Below are 13,602 nucleotides of genomic sequence, written 5' to 3'. Positions count from 1 at the left end.
ATTTGCAATTTTCTGCAAAGTCATCTCTAATGAAATGCTATTTGCTGCAAATTTAGAGGTAACACATACCAGAAGTCCAACCATAACCACAACCAGAGATAACATATCGTGGCAAGCGGATATCAAAAGAACATGATCCACAGTCAGAGGCTCGGGATAGACCAAATGCAGCGACCGTTAACAAATCCAAATTCAGTGTTTACAACAACCACTTATATATATTTGGACGTACATAGAAATTAGATATTTCCTAATTATTTGCATAACGAAAAACATACCGGCTACAAGAGAATGAAAGACTAACCTATTGATGAGCACAACAGTACATACCATCCCATCATGATGTTGCCATCTCTCACACTTGATGATTACATCTTGTTATTTCTAACATGTACACCATCGGACGATTGCTTTATTAGAAATATATTTACACAATATGATCAGAGCAACATCAAGGAGTCGGATGCTGGTGCACAGATTCTCCTCAAATTCCACACGCAACCATTGTAGAGAAGAACAACATATTTTTCTTAGGTTATTTTTGATCGAGCTCCTACAGAAAAATTCAAAGAAATCATGAGGAGCATGGAGCCAAGCAAATTAATCAGAGTAAATCATGAGAGGAGAAGCCTCTCAACCTACTACAGGGAATCGAGTCAACATTAATTCGTGTAAGAATTAAACCGTAATGTAGATCAACAACCCAGTAGTTAATAGAATAACCCTGACATTAGGAGTAGAGATACACCCAAATAGCTATATAATTTTCCTGATTTCCATACTATTTAGATTTTGAATGCGAATAAAGGAATTGCTTACAGTACAAAATATATGTGCAGACGTGCTTTATGGAGCAAACAGTCTAGGTGCTCGCTAGTTAGAGATTATCCCATGCCAATAATTCATCAGTGTGTGACATGACCGTGCGTTGCCACGGGCCTTCTGTTGTATAAAACTTAGTGAATTTTTGGCCCATTTCAACAACATAGCCTGAACACCCTTGTCGATGAATTCTTTTTGAATATCGTAATCCATCTTCATCTCTCTGATACTCTGCAAAAACAAATATATATAGAAACACACCTTTTGTATTATCATGCACAAGAAATATATAAAGAATAGTTATGTGTATGCATCTCTTCTGATTGTTAAAACAAGACAATTTTTCAGTCCGGTCCTTCATAAAGCTTTGTCAATCGGCATTTTCAAAGCATCATCGGAAGCCATTAGTTTTCATCTCTGATCTCAAAAGTGGACATGTATAAACAATATTAAAATAAAAATAAGGTCATATTTTTTTGAGGGGATAAATAAGCTCACATATAATATATATTCATTGGTGAGACGCTAAATGCGAGCATATTCATATTCCGATGATAATGAGACATACTTCTTCACCCACTATCTCCACCTTTCTAATTCTCGAGTTCCCTTCCACCATCACGTCCACACATAATCATACGCTTTTATATTTTGAAATTTGCTTGTCTTAACCTGGCGTAAATTCTAGAAGTCTATCCCCCCCCCCCCCCCCTCTATATATAGTTTTTAAAATGTAGAGAAGTTGCCACTTGTCTCTCTCAATGCCTTGCTGAACCCTCTACTTATGGCTGCCATCACAAGAAAAATAAGCAAGATAGTGGTCGTAGGTGGTAATCATCTAAATTAGCCAGCCATAGTGTATATAAGATGCCGTGCACACACTGCGAATTGTCGAGGGCAGGGCAGACAACTATTTTCGATAAACAAAGATACACCAGAAAATAGAGTTAAAGACCAAAATAAAAGAGGGTTGCCCCAGCAACATGCAGGTTCAATCCCAGTGTAATACAAAAAAGGAGACTCTTCCCCTTGCGTTGTAACTCTTTTACAGTTGGTACTGCATTGATCTACACATGTAAACCTGATCGGCTTTATCAAATAAAAGTTGCACTTTGAACAAAATCTAGCACACCCAGTTTTGCAGCTTTTGCTATCTGTGAAAACTGAACTATGTCCAGCAGTTGGTCCACAAATTCAAGCGAGACAACTGAATAATGAAGAAGTGCCCATGATACATGTCAAATTAACTATTCATGTCATGTCAATCATCTCATCAAGACCTCTTTAACTTTTGTAGTCCTCCACTAATTAGAACCTGATATTTTCCTTACCATCACAATGGCATTTTATTTGTCAACCTCGGCCCTTGCTGTCTGCCTCAACTCACCTAGTAGAATGCCCGTGCATTGCTACGGGCTACAATGCATATACATGAATCAAACAAATGATTAAGATTGTCCCCAAGGTCGGCGCTCATTTCTCCCTCGTACGCCCGCGCGTGTTCGGACATCAAATAGGCGCTCAGTGGGCTCTTGAAAATTCCAACTGTTTGAACAGTTAGAGCTCCCCCAAATCCAGCACATATATAGGGGAGAAATTTGGTTGTCCAGACTATCCAACATGTTATATCCAACACATGGCCCCAGCGCCATCACACACCCTTCCTACTTTGTTCTCTCTTTAAAACTGGGTGTTAGATTAACCGGTCATTGATCTGGTTGCAACCTATAAATATGTAAATGTCCTTTCATCAACAATAGTCATCCTTGATAAAATGAAGGGATAGCCACATGTCTATCAGTATTGTAGCATCTCAAAATTCTTTGAAACAATTGGTCTAGTAAAAGAAGAAAACAAAATTCACAACAATACCACACTACTACTGCCATAATCCAGTAAGAGACCATCTACTAATGTGCTAAACAAGGGCAACACCCAATGGAAATCAAATGTGTGCCCTTCATGTTCAACTTCAAGGTTTCAACCAATATGAATCCCCTTGCTGCAAGCAACCACTTAGTCCAACCAAAATCACAGTTCAGCGATAACAAGATCCAGAAAATCATATCTCACCATGAAACTGAATCCCCAAACAATAATCAACCGCAATGGACTTGTGCCTCGGCTTAAGGGTGGATCCGAACAGCCGATGTCTGGCCATTGGCTTAGGCATACTCTATAGCCGCAATAGGTCAATACATGTCTGTTAATTGTAACCTGAAAAAATAGCTAGTAAGTGTCAGAGTATAGTTGCAATAGGTTAAGTAAAATGCAGATAAGGGGATGCAAACTGTCATGAGCTTTCCATTGAAATTTTAATCAGAAAAGATCATTAAACTGGGCTGCTAATGATAATTGTTGACCTGTCATTAGTTTTTGGTGGCCATACAAATTTATTTGATTGAAAAGTAAAACAGCCATAGTGATAGCTCCAGCCAACAACCAAAAATGTAGTCTCACAAGACATAAATGAACATGCATAGTCATTATACTCAACAAACTGTTAGATTGCAGGCGACCTAGTAAAACTTTGGAGCTTCTCAAGTTATATGGATTTTCTAGCTAATAAGTGCGCACTACTGATAGTTTTTTGTATCTTGTAAAAACTGATGCGATTTTGTTTACAACACGATGTTTAAGGGGCACCTCCGTGTAGGATTATTGCCTTCATTAATTCCACACATGCAACCTTGCACTATTCTTGTGCCTAGAGCAGAAAGACAACAAGGAAGCAATCTTGCTTCCTCAAAAGAAAATATACAATGTGGAAATTTTACACTGTAATTTCAAGTCCAAATTAGACAGCTCCAAGCCATCAAATATACAGCTCATCATGACAGAACTGTTCTATTTACGAGACATCTCTGTAGGGTATAGTATAGTGGTACACCCAAAACCAGCTCTAGAAAGAAAGCGCAATGGTTATCACGTGTCGTGCTTTTGGTGGTGAAGGAAATTCTTGCTAATGGTAGCAATCAGTGATTAGCATATAAAAAAAACTAGAGACTCCCTACACCCTGCTACACATGATTTGGTACTATGGCACTCTGTAAGTTCACATCATTCACGAAATGAGCCAAATTATGTTATCAGTATGCTACACGAACTGAAGGCAACGAATTAATTAAAGCATCAATTAGGCATTTGACAATCCTGAATCCTAGGAAAAGGGATCAATATCCAACCTCAAAATCAAATGCATGAAACAGTCCTGGTACAAAGCCACTCACCATGGTCCTCATGTTCTCGCCACCGACGACCATTGTGTCAACAGAAGATCGTAATGGAACCTATCCCTTCTCTTCCTCCCCCTGCTACCTCCTCCGAGTCACCACAAAAGCTCCTTGCATCGCGGATATGCTCATGTATGAGGTTTTCGCTACATGAAAAGTGCCAAAAGGTCACCACGTTTCCTTGGTCACAAAATGTTATAGGAACTATCTTTTGCTGAGCATTTTATATAGCTAGTGAATTAAATGACGACTTGCATTGCTGGGACACCATCACAGATGTATTTGCATCAAGGTAAAAGAGAGGAAACAGTACCACACCACTTTACCAGCTTTCAAGATACTTCCGGCTGCAAGGGGAGCATCAATAGGTTCATTCTCCTGGGTAAGCACATCCTCATCGAGTGACTTCGTCATGCAGGAGGTTCGAGTGCTCGTAGATATCCTTGAGCTTGACACCATTAGGGCTAGTGATCTGAAGATGACTTGATGAGCTATATGGATGGTCACTGATAGCCTTGAGCTTTGACATCATGTCGGTTAAAGTGGGGATCATCATTGGGCTAGCTATAGAAACCACTGCTACTAATAATAAAAAGTTAAAACACACGACAAAAAACGCCGTTTAATGAGATGTACTTTAACTGATCCTATCCAAATTAATACACATAGCAATTGCTTTGACAAAATCTGCTTAATAACAACAGCAGTAAAAGTAGAACAGCAGTACCAGCATCCCATCATGCACATAGACCACTATGAGAACTCACCGTAAAGCCTTATCAAACTCCGGAAGTATTCAGGTTCTTTGATTTTCAATAGCTAGAGTCGCACCTGAGGCACGCTCAAGATTTTTTATCCTACTGATGACACACTTGGTAGTGTCCCGGTGATTTATCTGGGCGGCGATTTATCTACTACACACAGGAGCTGCACGTCCTCTCTGAGTTGTTCTTCTGTTGCGGCTATAGATCTGGGTGGACATCGCCGCCTCACGTCCTCCCACTGACGTGGCCCCACCATCTCAACGCACTGACGCCCTCGCCCTAGGTTGCAGCCTCCGCGCCCATTGAAGTCCTTCCAGTCCTCACAACATTGGCAGCATGAACTGAAGAGCTGCCAGTCCTCACAACATCGGCGGTGTGAACTGAAGAGCAGTGGCAGACAAAGCTTCGACTCTTGTGTAGACAATGTTTGAGATCAGAGGAATAAAAATATTCAGAGGACTAACACTCCATTGAGAGAGGAAATCAATGGAGCTGAACATGCCTTGAACTTCGGCTCTCCTTTCTTGGTTTTCTTTTGATTTCAGTAAACTTGACTACATAACAGATACTACTATTGTACAACATTTTGTTACTTTTATTATTTAACAGTGTAAAAAGAAATTAAGTCAAGATCTTGAAGAATGCTAAAAATATATATCTAAATGTCCATGCATTGTTCCCAGATGTTGATTCCAACGCTGCAAGTTGTCTGCACAATCCTTCATATATATGTGGTAAGAAAAAATATCATAGAACTTCTAATGTTTGCGCCAATGAATATATACCAGAATCAACTTTTTTTAGCTATTCAAAGCTACAAAATAGAGATTAATTAGAGGGGGGGGGAGTAGAGGCTGCTCACTTGCTCTGTAACATATAAGCTAGAAAGCCATGATACGGCAGTTTGTGATCAACTATTCTAGGTATGAACATCTTCTACTATTGAGTGTCAATTCGAGAAACAAAGTCCCACATGTCCTCTTATTACTAAGTAGCAGTAAGTGTTGAATTAAGAAGCAATATGTCATATTGTGCAGCTAGAGGAAATGAGCAAATCAGTCATGAAAATTGACTTACAGTAGTCTTCCTGAGGGCATCCAATTCTAGATGCTAGCAAGAATTCCTCATGAATTCTTCGAGCTTTAAGGTAGACTACTATTGTTGGTTCTGTTTCTTTTGCATTTCCATCGGAATCATGCTATCCAATTAACTACTAATTCAGGTTCTGTTTCTTTTGCATTTCCATCAGAATCATGCTTTCGAATTAACTATATTAGGCTCATAGGAACTGAGAGACCCACAAAATTTACATTACCAGTCACATTAAGGAAACCATACTTGCATGACATGTATTAAGCTAGAAAATTATACTTTCAGGCTGATCATTTGTCGATCGGCTCTGACAAAAAATAAATCCCTGGAGCAGATATGTGACCATATATGTTCGACCATGAGCCAAGATTCTTGCATAGAGAATCAAGCAACAAATAATGAGGATCGCACATGCAGAGGTAGCAAAGAAGACCATGCCAAAAATAAGTTATTGGAACACCCAACTGTAGTCTTCAGCTAGGAGCCAAAGTAAAACATACTTCTACATTCTTACACCAAGCAAGCAAGTATTGAGATTAAATCTCTACTATTAACTTGGAAGTTGTAATATATAAAACATGTTGCTGAAGTTGTGTTGAGAGAAGGAAGGTACCTGACTAAAGAGTTCAGAACAAAATAATCCAATACGTTGAAATGTATCCAATGATTTACCAGATGATATATCTCATCTAACCAGAACAATGAATCCCATGCCATACCTGCTGATATATTATGACTTCAATTAACCAGCACAATGAATCCCGCCAACAAACATAACTTTCCAAACTTGCATGCTCCTCTACTAATATGCTCCTCTACTAACCTGTTACCCAAACTGTGAGAAATCTGCCAACCATCTGTTTGCTGGCAACCAAACAATACCTGGACACCTGGTAAAAACACAATATTTGTCTTACTGCATGAACTTAACAGAAGCATCATCAAGAAGGTAGGATAGGACTGCTGAGCACAAATAGTTGCAGATAATTTTAAATATATTAACATTTAAAAGAGAAATATTAAGATATTTAAAGAACAAGCATATGAAATTTAATGGTACATGCCAAAAGAAAGTACCTAGAAGTATTTGGCTGCTCTTCATCTCCTTCCATTGGTGTTTAAGTACCATAGCCATATGGGAATGGTGAAAAATATGCTCCATTACTTGTATCCTCCTCAATATACTCATCGACTGGTGATCCGATACACTTGAAATTTCTATCAAAATCGCTCGGCCTGACTCCTATGTTAACAGGGTCGCACACACTAAACCTACGGGCCAATATTGGTTGTGAGAACATATCATTTCCTGAAACCCTTAAACTCCGACTAAGGTTTCGGAATGATAGTGGTGGAAAGTGATGTGCTATCATTCTTCTCAATGATACCTTAAAATCAGCATCTAGTTCCACAACCGGATCAGGGACAGGGAATGGCGTGTGATAGCCAGCATGAATGCTAGACCCAGCGTTCTTGTTTAGTGTCCTCGTAATAAGTGATATCCGAGCACATAGATATCAGCAGGGGGTGAAGAATGGAGTCAGTCATCTAAATTAACCCCCTTGATGGGCATTGGCCACCAACATTCCACGTCGACACAAAGATTCTGCACAGATAAGGAAGCAAAATAATGACGTCTCAGAATGCGCCAGCGAAGTAGAATTACGAAAACCACCTAAGGTACTATGATCTGAATAACATGAACAGTAGCGCAGCAGATCCCTATTGCAATGTAGTAGCACAGACAGTGAACAGGTGGTACCTGTAATCTTGGGCTTTTGTCAGGCGTGACACATCAAATTCATTCCCTGATCTATGAACATGATCGATATTTCGCTTCAACGACCGTTCTGAAGTAGGCCCAAAAGGAACAACATAAACAGAATAACCAACAATCAGATAAGTTGGGCTGCTCCAACAAACAATCGGATAAGTAGATTGTTTATATTTATATTTGGCAAAAGAGGCATAGAATAACCAACAATTTGATTGCACACACGTTCAAACTGGACAGATACGTGCACATTAGCAAACACCACAAAGTTATGTCCAGACCATTTGCAATCAAAAGATGAGATGTGCAGGGAAGGGGGTGGAGCTCACCACACCAGGCTAGGAGGAGGGAGTAGGCAGCCGCAGCAGCCATGAGGGAGGGCTCGTCCTCGTCCACCTGAAGCAGTAGGAGCAGCAGCTGGTCCAGATCCGAGCAACCTGCACAGAAAACAAAGGAAAGGAAAGGAATCACAAGGAGGGGGCATGAAGAAACCGACAAGACAAGGGAAGGAGGCGCGCGCACCATGGTCGGAGGTCGCCGGAGATGGCCTGCAGCTGGCGCGCGTCCTTTCCTTGGAGGTAGGCGTCGGACCTCCACGGGTAGCTAGGGTTTCGGGCGTCTCAGTCCATGGCTGCAGCCGGGTCGGACCTCCATGCACGATCTCGAGGGACGGCGGCCCGCCGGTGCGGCCGCGGATCTGGGCGCTGCCCCCCCTTGCCGCCGGATCCCTTCCATTCCCTTCCCTCCCTTGGGAAAGGGAGAGAAGGTGAGGGGGAGGAGGAGGCCGCCGGCAGTGTCTCCATGGTCGGGCAGGGCTCCTCCCGCCTACCCGCGACGGGAGGTGGCGGGGGCGGTAGCGACGGGCGGTAGCGCACCGCGAGACGGGTTAGCTTTTGAGGGAGGAAGATGGGGGAGGGGATCGGCGGCGGCTGCGAGGGAGAGGGCGAGGGCGGCGACTTGATGTGCGAGGGCAACGGCGAAGGGACATGGAGGCTTCGCTCGCTCGCTCGCTCGTTCGCATGTTGCCACCCAGCAGTATGGTTTTTTTTCGCTGGTTTTTCTTCGGAAGTTTATTTTCGTTCGATTCTGTCGCTTGCGAGAGAATTACGTGAAAGTTGTTTTGGTTGGATTTTTTTTGGAACGGGGAGGTGGGAGCAGGCACCAAAAAAACCATGCTGGATGGGAGGTGGGAGCAAGTACCAAAAAAGACCGGGTGAGGTGGGACGAAAATAAAACCCGAAACGCGACCTACCAACTAAGAAATTAGAAGTAGAGATAGGATATTCATTGCTAAAGAACCTGCAGACGTCTACCAATGAAAAGAAGGCAATAAATCATGTCTCCACGATTATTTCTCTAAAAACTATCTCCATGACTTGGATTTATCTCCTTAGGCAAAAAGAAATTGACTACAAAATTGAAAAGAAAATAAAATCGGCTAGAGGTTTCCTAATCTCTTGACGACTCATTCTCTAAAAAAAAAGTTCCACGTACGACTCGGATTTTTTCTTTATTATAAGAAAAAAAGAGATTGAGTGTGAAACGGTTGGAAAGAAAGAAAAAAAACGGCTAGAGAGTTTCCTAATATGATTCGGAAATTAAATAATGAAACAAATATTTCGGGTCTATCTCCTTATAGGGAAAAAAAGATTGATTATGAATTTGAAAAAAAAACATAAGAGTTGCATACTACTATGATTATAGGAAATTAATAACTAATTAAATAAGGAAATGAATATTGGCTATTATGCACGTACGATAGACTTCAGACAAGACCATCGATCTCCGCGGAGACTACGAGCAAAGCGCACATTGGCTGGCCGGCTAGGCAGAACGATATTTGTTACTAATGCTAACTAGGCCATTTCCTCAAAAAAACTAACTAGGCCATGAAAGCACGCACAGGTGAGAGAGAAAACACTAGATTATCTGATCACGGGCCAGACTCACATTGTACACATGAGATCATCATCGTTGGGTCAGAATTTTGAGTGCGCTGCTGCACCTTTTAATCATGCTAGAGTAGATCACCCAGAAACATTACAATGCTATTCGCTAAGGTGTGTCAAATCTGTAAACGTGTAATTCCCGAGAAAAATATGTATCCAACTTTACTGATTTCTCTTTTAGGATCCGTCTGAATTAAGTGTGATTTTTTGTGCTCTCCATAATTTAGATCAAGGTTAAGCCAAAAACCCTGGAGCACACAAAAATACCACCAAACCAAACAATCCAGATTTTGGACAAGAACACATCAGTTGTTAAATGATGCAAGCGAGCATATAACAATTGCAATTTGCTTTTGCTAGATATAGCAAGAAATAAATAGAAGAAAGAACTTGAACTAATTTACAAACCACACTCTAATTAAAAGAATTTTAAAGAATATTTGCAGGATCAATTTACTTGGTATTTTATTTTTTGCGCTCTCCATAATTTAGATCAAGGTTAAGCTAAAAACCCTGGAGCGCACAAAAATACCACCAAACCAAACAATCCAGATTTTGGACAAGAACAAATCAGTTGTTAAATGATGCAAGCGAGCATATAACAATTGCAATTTGCTTTTGCTAGATATAGCAAGAAATAAATAGAAGAAGGAACTTGAACTAATTTACAAACCACACTCTAATTAAAAGAATTTTAAAGAATATTTGCAGGATCAATTTACTTGGTATTTTTTTTCTAAACAAGGGTCATATTATAATGATTGCAATCTAGAGGCCAGTATTAGGGATGCATATTTATGTGCAAGGGGCTACATGCTTTCTCAATGGACATGAGAAGCCAGCAACTGAAACCGACATGCAGGTCAACATTGGCATCAAAACAGAGAAATAATATTATATACTCAAACATTATGGTGCAACTACGAAAGGCTTGCACTATAAAACATTTATTATTATAATATCAAATATAATTATCAATAAATATTACTCATGATTTCATATTATATCAAGCCACGACTGTTCATTTTTCTAAGAAAAAAATAGAAGTATCCAAATGTGTGGGCCACCTCACAGATAAAAAGGCGGAAGTATCAGATACTTTGAGTGCTAAGAGAGAACACATGGTGCGAACACAACAATACAACAAATAAATAAACCGCAAAATGGAAAACATTCAAAAAAATTTATTTCCCTTAGGTAAGTTAAGGTCCCATCATTGGACAGTATTGACTATGGCTAAATCTACCATCATGGTCAAAATATATAGCTCACTAAACCTCATATGCATGCAGCCCATCCAACCATAAGCTCGGAGGTTGACACAATCATTGAGAAAAATAATATGCAATCAAATCCTATAAATTTTATGATATCAGATGGATAAGGAACCAAGATGCGACAAAGAGAAAGAAACACATGAGATTTTATGTGAGAATAATGAATTTTCTATGATGAAACGAAAAACATATTGTATCTCTGGTCAACAGAGAAACATAACAGAAGGATGCACGAGGAGGATGCGATTACTACTAGGAATATAAATGATTGGAAAAAAAATCAGAAGAACCAATTTTTCAAGGCAGTGATAAGTGTTAACGATATATGAAATACAAATAAGAAATCACTATTTCATCTAAAGGCAGTCACCACTAAGCAAACAAATTTGCACAACTAAGAACCGATAAATATTAGGTAACTGAACAACACAGAGCATTACTCATATCCAAGGGAAGCTGGCGTCCCTAATCCATAATAATCCACTAAGCCATTAAAAAATTTAAACTTAATTCTAGCATATAGTCATAAAAAAATCATTTTTTGACGCAAAGTGAAACATGCATTGATTTTCTCTAAATAACAAGATCATGTATTGAAGTAACATGTGTATTTAGAATAAAAATGACAGTAACAATAAATCTACCCTGCTAGTTTATTACATACGGGCAGACGATCGAGTAGAAAGAAAGCTACTCGTAATTAATTAGACAGCGGGCGGAATCGAGTAGCTCATGAACTAGCAAGGTTAGCTAGGTTTTCTTCTCCGAGGGTTTGGATGGATAACGCCTCTGATGAGGTTATCCCTTTACTTGTAAACGATGCTACTTTACTTATGAATGAACTAGCACAAATGCCCGTGTGTTGCAACGGAAGAAAAATTAAAATTTATTAGTGTAAAACACATCCGTTCTTTATTAAAATTATGTGTGCAGAAGATCTCTTGTGTTGTAATGAATATTATACTCGAGAGTTTACCTGCCATCATGCACGTGCCTCACTTATCTTCTCATTGGTGTGAAACTACTGGGCTAGAACGTTGATCCTTAAAAAAGAAAAAATGGTATTGTTTTTTTTTAGCATCAGTACAGACATAAGCGCTCATATACACGCGCATACACTCATTCCTATGAACGCACATACGCACACCCTACCCCTATGAGCACCTCCGAGAGACTGAGCCGGCATATCATCTTGAGATTTACGAAGTCACCGTAGGCGCCTCGTCGTCGACGGGAAGGTCTCCTCCCACTGAAAGCGCATCGCCGGAAATCCTGAAATAAAATGGTATTGTTTTGATATGTATTTAACACTGGCCCATAAAATATTTCATCAGATTATCGATCAAATATGCCACTTCCATAGATTACACAAGGAAATGAAAAAAAACATTATTGGATTTGGATCAAAATCAACTACCTCTGTTTCCCAAGGAAAAAACTAACTTCAGAATGCAGAATTATCTCTTCACATGATGATCAAACAAATCTTTGTATAAACTTATGCATACTAAATCAGTGACATTACTCACCAAGATGCAACATGCAATCTCAAAGCCGCAAATGAAATACAAATTTCCAGAACATTCTTAACATAAGTTCGTCAGCCGCCCCAACATTATTTTTGGCTGATCTGAAAGTGGCGTCCTACTATGTCTTGCATATTCCAGAATTTGCCAGACCTGAGCACGGCTAGGGATCGGCTCAGCAGGTCATATGCGATTTCTGTAGGTAGATGGTGAGGATCCCTTCTCCCTTGTGAAACTACATTAACCTCTTAACAAATACACCCTTTGAGCCATCTCGAGCTTGGTGTATCTGTCTGTTGGTGAACAGATTGAACTGACACAGCACATTCGTTGTTACAGTAAGGGAGTGAGAGGGCGTTGCAGGTGAGATCTGTATTTGGTTATGGAAGGACAGTCAAGTTGACAGGTTGTGCCAGTGCATAATCAGTTTATATCTCACGACCACATATATATTGAGAGGTTTTCGTTTGGACTTGTACCGATTAACACTGGAACACAAAACTGCACCCAAAGATCGTGCCCATGAGGTCTCATCTCTGGCTCCACAAGGACGCCAGTGCAGTACTCGTCCTTGTCCGCCGCACACGAGGCCGGCGGCCATCACTGCATGCAAGTCACGGCTGTACATGGCGAAGCTGCTGGCCAATCTGGAGAGCGTCGAGCACGATTGCTCAGTCACATACATGTTCAGACTTGTACCAAGAAAGTTTCACAAGAGAGAGCATATATTGTTGAGCTTTTTTGTGCGCATCCTTCTCTCTATCCACCTCTCTCAAGGCTCTAGCTTGCCCACTATCCTTAGCATGTGAAGGATTCTATTTATAATTAGTTCGCCCACACACCAGTTGGGTTCTTAACCTTCGATTGTTGATTTGTAAGGTGGCTGATTGATATTGCAGACCAACTTATGAACGTATATAAACTGTTGAGAATCGGTTTAAGGGGGCGAGGTGGGACTTTTCAGAGGAAAATATTGATACAGGGTCACAATCAGGCGCCAGGTCTGTTGGTTGTCACGGATTTGTCATACCGGCAAGGCCATGCGTTCAATTCTCCAAACAATTAAATTTTTCCACTTCCTCTAGAAAGCCCACTACACATCTGGCAGCCCATAGCGGCCCATAAGAGCAGGACCAAGGAGGAAGGCAAACGAGCTGTTCGTGTG

At 40.4% G+C, this 13,602-nt stretch overlaps 1 long non-coding RNA gene across 17 annotated transcripts; it reads right to left on the bottom strand.

The window, feature by feature from the left end:
- Positions 1 to 241: 241 nt before the first annotated feature.
- LOC123137989 (uncharacterized) lies at positions 242 to 8,712 on the bottom strand. 17 transcript variants are annotated; one of them, XR_006468728.1, is made up of 10 exons: positions 8,208 to 8,712; positions 8,015 to 8,122; positions 7,674 to 7,761; positions 6,989 to 7,517; positions 6,735 to 6,801; positions 4,382 to 6,630; positions 4,053 to 4,201; positions 2,896 to 3,051; positions 820 to 1,053; positions 242 to 553 (listed from the first exon to the last, which is right to left on the bottom strand). It is a non-coding gene; the product is annotated as an uncharacterized lncRNA (long non-coding RNA). The 17 variants fall into 17 exon arrangements; XR_006468720.1 differs by having other exon boundaries at positions 247 to 553; positions 2,896 to 3,039; XR_006468718.1 differs by lacking the exons at positions 242 to 553; positions 820 to 1,053 and adding an exon at positions 1,852 to 2,547 and having other exon boundaries at positions 2,896 to 3,039; positions 4,382 to 6,633; positions 6,989 to 7,183; positions 7,300 to 7,517.
- Positions 8,713 to 13,602: the final 4,890 nt, after the last annotated feature.

Source organism: Triticum aestivum, chromosome 6B, assembly GCF_018294505.1.
Source record: "Triticum aestivum cultivar Chinese Spring chromosome 6B, IWGSC CS RefSeq v2.1, whole genome shotgun sequence".
Lineage (NCBI taxonomy): Eukaryota > Viridiplantae > Streptophyta > Magnoliopsida > Poales > Poaceae > Triticum > Triticum aestivum.
This window is presented reverse-complemented; position numbering and strand designations above follow the sequence as displayed.